Source organism: Ziziphus jujuba, chromosome 7, assembly GCF_031755915.1.
Source record: "Ziziphus jujuba cultivar Dongzao chromosome 7, ASM3175591v1".
Taxonomy (NCBI): Eukaryota; Viridiplantae; Streptophyta; class Magnoliopsida; order Rosales; family Rhamnaceae; genus Ziziphus; species Ziziphus jujuba.
Window position 1 is genome coordinate 8605769 of NC_083385.1, and position 12089 is coordinate 8617857.

Sequence of the window (12089 nt, forward strand, 5' to 3'; positions counted from 1 at the left end):
ACTTCAAACAGTAGGATCCTTTAGAGGCACACTACTTTTAGGACTGAACAGGTGCTGCTTTGGAGCTAAAGGCCTGAGCTTGCATTCAAAATGTAACTAAAAAGCTGGTGTTTCCTACCTTTCCTAACCTAACAAAAGCTTACAGTTGTTGAGTTTAGTAGCTTTGTTGGCCAGGATCCTTGGGAAGGAGCCATAGGCGACAAACGAGTTAAGGAGTTGAAGAAGTGAGTGGTCAGTTTATGTCACAATACCCCAGCCTTTGCTTCATTTCAGTAGTCCAAATGAGAGTCGAGTCTATGTTTTCTGATGTCAACATCATCCCCTAATCCTAAACAAGTAAGAAAAAAGGTTTATAATTGTAGTCAATTTCTTCCATTTAGCCTACTTAATTGAAAGGTGGTCAGGGTGAATTCTTTCTGATACGAACCTAGGACGACCTGTGCCAAAACTTTTATTATATTAGCCTGGATCTAATTATGTTCAAGTTCTAATGGTCACCTTAACCTCTAACTAACCTGTAATTAGAAACATAGGTATAATGAAGACGCCACAATAGATGATGGATCTCCGATTGATAAGTCAAACTAAAACACTCATTCACTAACGGTGTTTTAGGTGTTCAAAGAGAACAAAGAGAATTCAACCTCACAAATAATTTTCTGTATGAATAATGTACTGATTATTATTGATAAAACAAGCCTTTAAATACGCTCAAAAGTTACAAAATAAAACCCTAATTAACTAAGTAAAATTGGCCACCAAGGAATAGGAAACCTAGCTTAGTCGAAATTCACCCCTTTCCTAATCTAATTTGGATTAATTAATTTCTTTGTTTTTGAATTAGGAATTAATTAATTTACAATGAAAATAATAAAATAATAATTTTCCTAAGTTGATTTTTCCAGCAAATAAATAAATAGAAACCAAATAAAAGACTAATTTCCTAAAATAAAAAGTCAAAATCAAATTAGGAAACTAGTTGACTAATTTGACTACTAAGGTATCTTTGACCAATCGCCAGCTTGTTTAGGCTCCAAATCAGCTTCCATATGCTATTTATGATGCCAAATATGATTAATAATGATTTCCACATGTTGCCCCTTGATTGGAACAAGTAAAAGCCAGCAGCTAAACAACACATTTTCGGCCAAATTGAGATGCTGTCAGTACAAGTCCTTTTTAGATGCTTTTGATTCTGCCTTGGTTGGATTATGTGTCCTCTTAATGATATTCATTGAGTTCATGAAGTGTTGTAACCATTCCTTGCTGCCCGGAGTCTAAATTTGCACGAAACAACTACCCGGGTCCGTATCGGTCTCCACCACTTGGATGCTTAAAACGGGTCTTGTATCTTCAAGTATTGTCAAGCCCTTTTGAGAATTAATTACTCCATGTATAAAATCATCCAGGTTTTTCTTAAATCTCTTAGTTTGAGCCCTAGTGATTGGCCCGATCTTCATCTGTATTGGGTCAGCACCCTAGCGAGTTGTCGGCTGTGCGGGCACAAGCAGATTCTCATCATTCCCCTCCTCTTGAAAAGGATTTGCCCTAAAATCTAAATTATCACCTGCAGAAAAAGGAAATATGCCAGAAACAATAAATGTAGCACTCAAATTATATCACCTTGCAAATAAAGTTTGTAAGCTTTTTCATTGATCCGTTCCAAGACGTGAAAAAGTCCATCCCCTCGTGGCATAAGCTTTGACTTTTGTTGTTGTGGGAACCTCCTCTTTCTTAAGTGCAACCAAACCCAATCTCCTATATCAAACACTATCACAACAAATCCTAAAAATACCAGCTCATTTCGACAAAAATCATATATTTTAAAGTTAGTGAATAATCCCTCCCAAATTTTCAAATTTCCACTAAATAAAGCTCTCAACAATGCAGATAAAGTTCTATACAACAAAAACATATTTAAATAAGCATCTTTATAAATCATAAACAGCAATGATGTCATACTTAAAATTGCTTTATTAACATCACCAAAACTAAGATAAATTTTTTTATTTTTTCTCTCTTTCCTTTCTTTTCCTTTCTTCCTCTCGGATTGTCCCTCAGTCTCAGTTTTTTCCAGCTTTCTTACACTCTTGGGTTTCTCTTCCTCTGTCACTCCACTCTTGGCCTTTTCATGTCTTTTATCACTCTCGCCTTCTCTCTTTCTTTCCCCTCAAGTTTAGGTTTGGAACACTTACCTTGGACAGCAAACTTTGACCTACCTTCTTGAATGGATGGTGAAGTCGTGGGTGCCATGCTTGCTTTCTCCTTGTTCTTTTCGGCCTCCTTCTTTTGTTGTATTTGTAGTTGATCTCTATACACCTCCTTGGGAGTTAATGGTTGGAACTTGACCTTTTTACTTTTAAATCTAAAAACAATATAATTCTCTCGACCATAATGAATAGCATCTTTATCAAATTGCCATGGCCTATCTAATAGAATATGTCTGGCATGCATTGGCACAACATCACACAAAACAACATCTACATATTTATCTATGCTGAATTTTACTTTGGCCTATGTATTTAATTTCATCTCACCACTATTATTAAGCCATTATAATCTATAAGGTTCAGGATGTTTAATTATTGCTAAGCCTGATTTATCAACCACAATGTTACTAATTATATTTGTACAACTTCCACTATCACTTATTATACTATAAGTCTTACCTTGGATTTCACATTGGGTGTGGAAGATGATTTCCTTTTGAACTTGATCCTCATTCTCGTAAAGAGCCAGCACTCTCCTGGAAGCCAAATTTAATTCGGCATTGGATGCATGTAGGGTCTCGGCTTCTTCCTCAAAGTGTTCCTCTCCTTCTTCGATTTCATATCCACTTTTCTCAGTTTCCGATACTAACTCACCATTACCCTTTAACATTATGATTCTTCTATTTGGGCATTGGCTAGCGATGTGTCCTCATCCTTGGCAGTTAAAACAAACAATTTCTCTAGATCTTGAAGGTTTAGGATCAAATTTTACCTCATTCTTTGGTGTTTGGATAGATTTGGCTTTTACATCCTTCCTTGGTTGATTGGACCTCTCTTCACCTAGGGTCGATTTTTTTCTTGCTTCAAAGGTGAGATTACTTCTCCAAGCACTTTGATCTGATGTTCCGTTGTTGGAAACACCCCCAAACCGTGAGCTTATACCCTTCCTCTTGAATACTCAAGTTTAATAGCCACGTGCAACATCTCCTCTAATTCCACATATTGTTGCAATTCTAGTTGATTGGCTATCTCACAATTCAAACCACCTAAAAGCCTTGCCGTGGTTGCTTCTCTATCTTCATTCATGCTTAACCTCATCATGAGCATCTCCATCTTCTTATAATAATCCTCAATGGAACTATTACCTTGAGAGAAGGATTGAAGTCTTTGATGCAGCAACCTATGATAGTGTGATGGTACAAATTGCTTCCCCATGGCTCTTTTCATTTGTCGCCATGTAGTAATCAAGTCATCACCAACTCTTTTTTAGGTACTTTGCTCATTAGTACACCATTGGAGTGCACAGTGTCCAAATTCCATTGCTGCCAATTTAACTTTCTTGGCCTCCGAATAGTTGTGACAGTAAAAAATCACCTCAATATGCTCCTCCCATTCCAAATAAGCTTCTGTGTCACTTTTTCCCATGAAAGGTGGAATGTTTACCTTGATATTCCCAAGACCATCATCTTCAATCCTTGCTGGTCTTCCATGGTTTTTCCTTCCTTGGAGTGCAAAATTTTCATCAAACTCCTACTCAAAGTCATCTTCAAAGTTACCTTCCCAAAATTCCTCTCTAGGTCGCCCTCGGCCTCCTCGTCGTCGACCTCAACCTCAACCTCCATGAGCATCAAACCTTGTATTCGGCATTCCTTGGGATGTCTCTAATCTATCCATCGTTTGATTTATATGGTCAAATTGAGTATTCATCCGTTGTAATTGCTCCAAGACAGTCCTCATGTCCATTTGCTCACCATTCCCCGTAGCTCGGGAATCACCTTGAAATCCTGCGGATTCTTCTTCATTAATTCTTAGCGGTGGATCTCCCATTCTCACCCTTCAATCTGCCATGTTAGTATAAATAACACAAAAATAAAATGAAACCTCACCAAATTCACTCCCTTACGTGTTTCACTCAAACATGGTCTCTACACTCGTGTTTGCGGACTAGTTTCGGCTTTTAACCCTCTTTTAACCTCACACACTCTTGCATTTTTTCTACTCGAAGAATTTACTCAAAGTTCTAATCAAAACATCCACAAAACAACACCCACAAAACAAAAATTAGACCACCAGTATATTTTAATTAAAATTATCAACAAAATAGTAGCAATAAAACAAACAATACCGAGTAAATTTTTAAACACCTAATTCTTGGTTTTCTAAACAAAAAAAAGGCAATTTAGCAAAGCAAATTTCAGAATAAATAAGAACTGGACCAATGGTAAGAAATTAAGAATTCAAGAATGAAAAGTTAGAAAAAGAAATTCAAACATTGACAAGAATCAATTTGGACAAAAATAAGGAATGGTTGTTGGTTGTTGTCCTTTGTAATTCAAGTTTTTGTATCAAATCCTTTAACTAATTTTAATCCAATATTTTTACCACCCAAAATTCAAATATCCAGCAGCAAAAATAAATCTCCAGCAACTTCAAATATTGAATAAATAGCTAACAATTTAGCAGTTCAAACAAATTTCCAATAAACACCAAATTCAACAAACAGATTTCTTTTTTTTTTTTTTAATACTCACAGAATGTAAAACAACTCTATTAGCAAATATCAGCACCAAAAATAGCAATTCCACACCAAAAATCCACCAAACCCGTGACCTCCAACAACAAAATACAAATTTGCAAAATTTTTTTTTTTTTGTAAATCTATATATGTTGTTGCAAACACACTTCTTTTTTTTTTTTTTTTTTTGTATATGTGAATACAAATATTTAAGATCAAAACAGCAAAGAAAAATGAACAATAAAATAAATTACTAAGAACAATAATGAAAAACAACCAACAAACTAGGAAACAAAGAAATATGGTAAAACTAGGAAAACCTAATTTAACTAAGAATGAGTTTTTTTATTTTTTATTTTATTTTGATATATGTATGCAGAATGTGTATGATGATAGAAGAAACCTTAAACTAATGCTAAAATTTTAGATTAACACAAAACAAATAAAGAAAATAAAGATAGATTAAACCTGAACAAAATTTGGCTCTCATACTAAATGATACGAACCTAGGATCACCTGCACCTAAACCCGTATTATATTAGCCCGGATCTAATTATGTTCAAGTTCTAATGGTCACCTTAATCCCTAACCAACATATGATTACAAATGTTGGTAAAATGAAGACACCACAACAGGTGATGGACTCCTATTGATATGTCAAACTAAAACACTCATTCACTAATGATGTTTTAGGTGTTGAAAGAGAACAAAGAGAATTCAATCTCATAAATAATTTTCTGCATGAATAATGTACAGATTATTTTTGATAAAACAAGCCCTTAAATAGGCTAAAAAATAACAAATTAAAACCCTAACTAACTAGGTAAAACCAGCCACCAAAGAATAGGAAACCTAGCCTGGCCGAAATTCACCCCTTTCCTAATATAATTTGGATTAATTAATTTCTTTATTTTTGAATTAGGAATTAATTAATTTACAATGAAAATAATAAAATAATAAATTTCCTAAGTTTATTTTTCAAGCAAATAAATAAATAGAAACCAAATAAAAGACTAATTTCCTAAAACAAAAAGTCAAAATCAAATTGGGAAACAAGTTGACTAGTTTGACTACTAAGGTATCTTTGACCAATCATCAGCTTGCTTGGGCTCCAAATCAGCTTCATATTCCATTTAGGATGCCAAATATAATTAATAATGATTCCCACATGTTGCCTTTTGATTGGAATAAGTCAAAGAAGAAGAAAAATCAAAGCCAGCGGCTAAAAAGCACATTTTTGGCCAAATTGAGATGTTGTCCCTACAAGTCCTTTTTAGATGCTTTTGATTATGCCTTGGATGGATTCCATGTCCTCTTAGTGATATTCATTGAGTTCATGAAGTTTTGGAACCATTCCTTATTGCCCAGAGTCCAAATTTGCACGAAACAGCTACCCGGGTCCGTATCGGTCTCCACCACTTGGATGCTTAAAACGAGTCTTGTATTTTCAGGTATTGTCAAGCCCTTTTGAGAATTTATTACTCGCTATATAAAAGCATTTAGGTTGTCCTTAAATCTCTTAGTTTGAACCCTAGTGATCAACCTGATCTTCATCTGTATCGAGTCAGCACCCCAGTGGGTTGTCGGTTGTGTTGGCATGGGCAGATTCTCATCACCTTCAGGCAATGAATAGCAGAAAACAAAAATTTGAAATCCATTTTTTTTCTTTGTATTCAATAAGTATTGGATGACCGAATAATTCAATGAGGGGTGCACTGCAGGGAGGGTCCTTTTAAGTAGATGACTCATCGAGCCATCGGAGCGGGAGTTTTTGGCAAAACAAACTTGAATAACTTGGTTTTTCTGAAGAAGTCATCATTTTCCATCAGGAACACTATGTCATTTACAACCCCGTTGTATTTTGGATGCTTGAAGGCCCTGCTGACCTGCAGTGATTTAGAAAGATTCTTCTTTATCGATGGTGATCACTCATGGTATCCATAGCGTTGCTTCTTTTCGGCCAAATCCGAATTTCGTGAAATCTCTAGGAATGTGCAGAGCTGAGACGTGCTGTTGATGAGTCGCAACAAATGAGAAAATGTGCAGAGCTGAGATGTGTTGTTGATGAGTCGCAACAAATGAGAAAATGTGCAGAGCTAAGACGTGCTATTGATGAGTGGCAACAAATGAGAAAGACATATAATTTGATATGATTTGAAAAACTATATGTGTAAATATGAAAATAGAAAACTTTTTGAGATCACTCCACTATCTCTAGACAATGGATTTCTTCGACGTACGTGTATCCTACTCTCATCTCAAAACCCAACCTCATAAAAACAGCTAGATTTCCCTTCATTTGTTTATGCCCTTTGATTGAGTCCTTTTAAAAGACCCAACAGATCCCCTAAGGGGCATATATAACTACCTCATTGATAGCATCCACAAGACACTGAATTAGCCTAGAAATGGATGCATCTTTTTGCTATCTCTCATAACCATTTGGTCACCAGTTTCACTGGAAAATTGGAAGGTCATAAACTGCCCTCTATAGTTGAAAATGTGAAATGTGCTAAAACTATTTTTTAGAGAAGGATCACAAGCTCGAGTCCAAAGCTAAATGGCATGTTTATTCATTTGCACCTGGAAGGGCTTCATGAGTAAGAGCTTATTTTAATGCTTCTTCAAAAAAGCAATTATCTCTCCTCTGGCATCAAAGCCTATTCTCTACCAGCTTTTGAAAGAATATTGGATTGGTGAACAGAGGATGCTTTCTCTCTTCATCTTTACTTCAACATACCCATACTTTCGTTATGTAGAAATTTTTGTTTTCGATATCCTCTTTTCAATTTTTTTTATTTTACATTTAAATTTAAAGGTTTCAATTCCATTTTTTCTTCTTTTAGTTTGAAGAATGAAAAAAAATGATAAATGTGTAAATTGACCTATTTGTTTGTAATTTGTAATAGGGGCGGATGTAGCCAAGTGGATCAAGGCAGTGGATTATGAATCCACCATGCACGGGTTCAATTCCGTCGTTCGCCCATATATATATATATATATATTTAATTTAAAAACAAAAAAATATTAAAATAGTTAACTATATATACTAACTAAATATACTATAGATATTAACTAAATAAAGACTAAATAAAGAAAAATTTTAAAATTTAAACGGAAGTATTAACTAAACGGGACCAAGTGACTATTACTTCTTTTTCTAATTTTGTTTTAAGCGTATTTATTTTTCTTAATAAATGATTCACTACAAAAGAATTTTTTTTTAGTGAACGTGTCACAATTCATTACTCCTTTTTTTTTTTTTTTTTTGTAAAGATGAACAAACAAATTCTATTTACTATGGCGATGAAGAATCAAATTATCACTATATTTATTCATTTTTCTACTTCTTCTTCGAAGTGAAGGATAACCCCAAGGGGTTGCTGGTTTTTTTCTACCAATTAAGGCCCTCCCTTCACCACTCCATGGGGATGGTCTACAGGGTTCATAACTACTCCTCTTACTACAGGACGCTTACCTAGCCAACATTTCGATCCACCTTTACTCAAACTTTTTTGGTTGACCTCAACATTCCCCATTTGTCCGACTATTGTTGAGCAGTTTTTGGGTATCAAACGGACCTCTCTAGAAGGTAATTTTAATATGGCCAATTTCCCTTCTTTTGCAATCAATTTTGCTACAGCACCTGCTACTTTAGCTAATTGTCCACCCTTTCCAAGTGTGACTTCTATGTTATGTATGGCTATGCCTAAAGGCATATCAATTGATGATATACAGATGGATGTAGATGATGATATCTATACAGATGGATCTTATATATGTCGTATAATTCTTATATATATATCATATAATGAAGTACCACATGAGTGGATATATAGGAATCAAAATCTACCGAATCACTCATGTTATGATCTTCTACATCCTAGGTCTTCCCATTCCTTAATTTGGCTTATGTTCTTCATGTAGCATTCAGATCGAATGACTCTATGAAATTATGTCAATACTTCCACATATTATGGGTAATGTAGGAGACATCTCTATTTTCCCCTCGGGAATCCTTATAATTTCCATCATCAAATGAAAATGTGAATATTCTGTCCTCCTTCCTTTGGAACAAGGGGCGCTTCTAGCTCTGTCGGTGCTTGAAACAATTTTATCTTCTGCATATTACTATATCTCAAGAGTCAATAATTTTATATGAGGAACTACTGAACTGAATCACTTGCTTCCGTTACTCATCAGTTTTCTATTAAGGTATATCCTGTAGAGGTACTCCAATTGGATCAACAATCAATTTCTAGGTTTCGTCGTAAACCTAATTAGTTACTTCCAATTACGTAAATCAATAGTTCAAACTGCACTCAAAGGTAAGGTATTTTCCATTTTTATAGGAACTTCTATACCAGAAACAATGGTATCTCCAATTATAGGCCCTCTGGGATGTAAAATATATCTTTTCTCACCATCCACATAGTGTATGAGATAAATGTATGCATTTCGATTGGGATCGTATTCTAGAGTTACGATTCCACCATATATGTCTTTTTCATTCCATCAAAAATTGATTTTATAGCATAGACGCTTATGACCTCCCCCTCTATGCCCTGCAGTAATGATTCCTCTGGCATTATGACCTTTACCACAATGATGCTACCCATAGATCAAATTATTTCATGGATTGGATTTCACTTGACTATTTACGGCTCCTTTGTGTGTGCTCGGGGTAGAAGTTTTGTATAAATGTATCACCATGCTATTAAATATTTTGATTTAAGTTCTTTTTGTTGAAGTGTGGCAATTTTGCCACTTGATGGTGCATGTCACTGGCTAGCATGCACACCTTGGTATCAAATCCTTTCCTTTTATGAGTTTATATTTTTTGTATGTTTTTAATTGATTCAATGTATATTTTGATAATGTTTTGTGCCTAAGTTATGTATGCAAAATTATAGGCAAAATTATGCACAAAAGAGTAGGAATGTTATGCTTGAAGTGCCTATGGTGCTGGATTCATAATTTCCAGCAACATAGTTCCACTATTTATCTTATATCTCAGGTTGCAAATGGAGTTTTGGATTGAAATTTTGAGGGATGTCTACAGACATATATAGAAGACTATGGTTTACATTTCAGGTCAAAATGATATGGGAAAGTCCATTTTCTATTCCAAACAGATTGCTGTATCTGATGGGCCCAGTATGCAGAGTATGGGCCAGTTTTGGAGCTGTTTGGCCCATGATCCGATTCCAGAACTTTCCTAGCTCTTGGAACAATATTTATTGATGACCAAGGATGCTTCAAACCAAGTTTCATAAGCAGATACAAAGGGAAATGAAGTAGGTGAAGCTAGTTTGGTTGTTTACCCAAACTAGTTAAACAATAGGAACTTAGTTCAAACCATGTGCCACTTTTTACTATATTTGGAATAGACATGTTGCAGCTGGTTTTTGACTTTTTTTTGTGTATGAAAAGTTAGGTGTTGACCATTTTACTTTTTAAATTTCAAATACTTTACTCATTTTGTAAGCTCACATGCTTGGCATGTGTGAACTAGTTGTAATTTCAAGCTTATATTGTGAAATGAATGAAATGGCTACACATCTAAGCCTTATTTTCAAAAGCCAACGTGTTCTTCTTCTTCTTATCTCTTCCTCAACACCTTAGAACACTTTAGGAACCCTAAAAACCAGAAAACACCATAACCAAAACCTAAAAACACAACTCACACACAACCATTCCCAAGAGCATCACCAAAAGCTTGCTTGTTGCTAACACTTCAAGCTAGCTTGCTCTTGGTCATAACCTTCTCACCCCAACACTTTTCTTTCTAACAGGTGGAATAGAATAACCTAGTTAAAGCGTAATGATCATACGTTTGTAATGCATTGTATGTCCCATAATAGGTCCCATTCTTCTACCCTTTCCTGGGAGTCAATGACTATTCATGGCTATTACCTTGACACCAAAGAAAAGTTCAACCCAATGCTTTATTTCTATCCTAGTTGATACTTATTCAACATTAGAAGTATATTGATTTTTCAACAATAACCGAATACTTTTGTTTGTAAATACTGCATATTTGATTCCATCCATAAATCTATTTTCTTCCCTATGAGTTCTAGTCTCAATAAGAATGCTAGTTCTTACTGTTCATATGTTGTGATATGAATATACCACACCTGATACGAACCTAGGATGACCTGCTCCTAAACCCGTATTATATTAGCCCGGATCTCAATTAAGTTCAAGTTCTAATGGAATGGACCTCGACCCCTAACCAACCTGTGGTTAGAAACCTTGGTATAATGTAGACGCCACAATAGGGGATGGAAAACCTATTGATAAGTCAAGCTAAAACAACCAATTCTCTAATGGTGTTTTAGGTGTTCTCAAAGAACAAAAAGATAATTAATCTCACAAGTATTTTTTTAATCAAATCAAAGTTGTATTCTTATTGAAAAATAAGCCTTTAAATAGGCTACAAAGCCACGAAATAAAACCCTAAAAATAAAGAAAAACCAGCCACCACACATAAAGAAACCTAGTTGGCTGAAACTATACTTCCTTTCCTAATCTAAGTTTGATTAATTAATTCCTTTATATTAAATTAGGAATTAATTAATTTACAATGGAAAGAATAAAATAAAAACCTTCCTAAAGTTATTTTTCCAGAAAATAAATAAATACAAGCCAAAAAGTAATGGTAGTTTCCTAAAACAAAAAGTAAAAACAAATTAGGAAACTAAAAATGCTAGCCTTTTTGATCAAGTTGACTTTGATCAATCTTTGACCTCTTTCAGCTTAAAATCAGCTTCTAGATTCTTTTTAGCATGCCAAATAAGCTGAATATGAAGTCCCACACGTTGCCCATGCTTGGAAAAATGAGAAAAGGCTAATACAGTAAAATACAGTAAAGCCAGCAAGCAATACAGCAAATTCGGCCAAATTGTTGATGCTGTCCGTACAAGCCCTTTTTTGTTGCATTTGAGGCTGCTTTAACTTGATTCCATGACCTATTAGGCATATGTATGGAACCCATAAATCATTGGAACCATTTCATGCTTCCCGAACTCCAAAAATGTACCAAAACCGTCACCCGGCTCCGTATCGGCTTCCACCACTTGGATGCTTAGAATAGGCTTTGTATCTTCAAGTATGGACAAGCTCTATTGAGATTGATTACCCCCTGTATAAATACTCCCAGTTTGTCCTTAAATCTCTTAATTTGAGCTCTTGTGATTGGCCTAGTCTTCATTTGTGTCGAGTCAGCACCCCAGCGGGTTATCGGTTGAGCGGCCTCGGGCGGAATCACATCAACACCAATTCGTTATGTATGGATGATGAGATTCCATTGATACAGAGACAATTCCAATAGACTTATTTTATTGGAGGGTCCCATTGGC

The 12089-nt window shown here is 35.1% G+C and overlaps 1 pseudogene; it reads right to left on the reverse strand.

Moving 5' to 3' along the window:
• Nucleotides 1-8016: 8016 nt before the first annotated feature.
• On the reverse strand, nucleotides 8017-9438 carry LOC132804438 (large ribosomal subunit protein uL2cz/uL2cy-like; annotated as a pseudogene).
• Nucleotides 9439-12089: the final 2651 nt, after the last annotated feature.